This window comes from Panthera onca, unplaced genomic scaffold (assembly GCF_046562875.1).
Source record: "Panthera onca isolate mPanOnc1 unplaced genomic scaffold, mPanOnc1 haplotype 2 h2.h2tg000242l_path, whole genome shotgun sequence".
In the NCBI taxonomy this organism is placed as follows: Eukaryota; Metazoa; Chordata; class Mammalia; order Carnivora; family Felidae; genus Panthera; species Panthera onca.
In genome coordinates this window covers 1-2,437 of record NW_027675858.1, presented here as the reverse complement: position 1 = coordinate 2,437, position 2,437 = coordinate 1, and the positions used below count along the sequence as shown (strand labels likewise).

Sequence of the window (2,437 nt, the reverse complement as noted above, 5' to 3'; positions counted from 1 at the left end):
GATTTAAATCACTCGGAGGTTGTTTTATTCTCCGAGGTCACCCCAACCTAAATTGTCGGCCCATGGTAGAGGTATGTTATCCCTGTCGGTTGATTATCAAGATCTCTTTGGGTCGGTTAATTAAAGCTCCATAGGGTCTTCTCGTCTTATTGTCATATTCCCGCCTCTTCACGGGAAGGTCAATTTCACGGATTGGAAGTAAGAGACAGTAAAGCCCTCGTGTGGCCATTCATACAAGTCCCTATTTAAGGAACAAATGATTATGCTACCTTTGCACGGTCAGGATACCGCGGCCGTTTAACTGATGTCACTGGGCAGGCAGTGCCTCTAATACTGGAAATGCTAGAGGTGATGTTTTTGGTAAACAGGCGGGGCTTGTGTTTGCCGAGTTCCTTTTACTTCTTTTAATCTTTCCTTGAGTTGCATGCCTGTGTTGGGTTAACAATTAGCTTGATATGTTTGCTTGTAGTTAGGTTGTATTTATCTTGTTGTTAACTATCAGTGGTTATCCGTTCTGATATAAGCTTATGCACGGGAGAAATATTTCTTGTTACTCATATTAGCATTATTGCTTCTATTATTAAATAGATTAGCCCAGTTTTAAATTAGGAGTTGGTTGCGTTTTTTGACATTGAGATGTTCTGATTGTTGAGCTTGAACGCTTTCTTAATTGGTGGCTGCTTTTAGGCCAACTATGGTTTGTGTTTATGCTTACTCTCTAATTAAGGCTGTATCCTAATTCTAAAAAGCTGTACCTTTTTAGACTATATTTTAAACTTACATTGGAATTTCAGGGTTTTGAGGTAAGTTTAAAGTTGAACTAAGATTCTGTTCTGGGCAACCAGCTATCACCAGGCTCGTTAGGCTTTTCACCTCTACCCACAAATCTTCTCACTATTTTGCGACATAGATGAGTTCATCCTGTAATAGATTGTTCATGGGTAGCTCGTCTGGTTTCGGGGGGCCTAGCTGAAGTTCTCTTTGTTAGGTTATTCTAGCTAATTCATTATGCAAAAGGTACAAGGGGTAATCTTTGCTGTATAGTGCTTTTAGTTTTTTCTTTCATCTTTCCCTTGCGGTACTTTCTCTATAGCGCCAAGTTAAATTTCTATCTCCTATACTTTTATGGGGCAACTAAATGTTTTATTTTACTTTCTGATGTTAATTGCGTTTGTAGATGATTGGGCTAGCTTTGGCTCAAGATGGTCAGTTTAATATGAAATCTTCTGGGTGTAAGCCAGATGCTTTGTTTAAGCTACATCTTGTCATCCAAGCACACTTTCCAGTATGCTTACCTTGTTACGACTTGTCTCCTCTTGTGGATGTAATGGTTTGAATAGGTTTCTTCAGGGTTTGACCACTTGAGGAGGGTGACGGGCGGTGTGTGCGTGCTTCATGGCCCAATTCAATTGAGCTCTCTATTCTCAAATTTACTACTAAATCCTCCTTGAATTCTTAATTTCATAAGGATTTTCGTGGATGTTCTAGTTGTAGAAAATGTAGCCCATTGCTTCCCATCTCATGGGCTACACCTTGACCTAACTTTTTTGTGTCAAGATACTTGTGCTTACTTTTCTTCCTTTTTAGGGTTTGCTGAAGATGGCGGTATATAGGCTGAATTAGCAAGAGATGGTGAGGTTTATCGGGGTTTATCGATTATAGAACAGGCTCCTCTAGAGGGATATAAAGCACCGCCAAGTCCTTTGAGTTTTAAGCTGTTGCTAGTAGTTCTCTGGCGGATAGTTTTGTTTGAGCTAACTATCTAGGTTTAGGGCTAAGCATAGTGGGGTATCTAATCCCAGTTTGGATCTTAGCTATCGTGTGGTCGGAAATATTAAAGTTACTTTCGTGCTGTATTTTTATGTTAACTGCAGCTTTTTACAGCCTAGTTAAGGTTTAACTTTAGTATGCTTCTCTTCTGTAACACGCTTTACGCCGTAGGTCCATTGGTTTGGGTTAATCGTATGACCGCGGTGGCTGGCACGAAATTTACCAACCCTAATTTAATATAACTTAGTCGAACTTTCATTCATAGCTTAATTTTTATCACTGCTGTATCCCGTGGGGGTGTGGCTGAGCAAGGTGTTATGAGCTACAATGGTTGTGTGCTTGATACCAGCTCCTTTGAATCACTGGGTGACTTAGAGGGCATTTTCACCGGGATGCGGAGGCTTGCATGTGTAATTTTATTAATAACTAATGGAAAGGCTAGGACCAAACCTCTATGTTTATGGAGTCTGGCGACTCATCCAGGCATTTTCAGTGCCTTGCTTTGTGTTTTTAAGCTACATGAACCAAGATATAGGATTGTTGGGTGTGTAAATATTGTTCAATAGGGACGAGTTAGAGATCGGGTTGGCGTATCTATAGATACTGCGAACAAAGTTATGATTTAGTATTAATAATTGGTAATAATGGGGTTGGTAAAGTTTGTAAA

At 39.9% G+C, this 2,437-nt stretch overlaps 1 pseudogene; it reads right to left on the bottom strand.

Moving 5' to 3' along the window:
• Window positions 1–1,262: 1,262 nt before the first annotated feature.
• On the bottom strand, window positions 1,263–2,225 carry LOC144615454 (18S ribosomal RNA; annotated as a pseudogene).
• Between the last annotated feature and the right edge of the window lie 212 nt (window positions 2,226–2,437).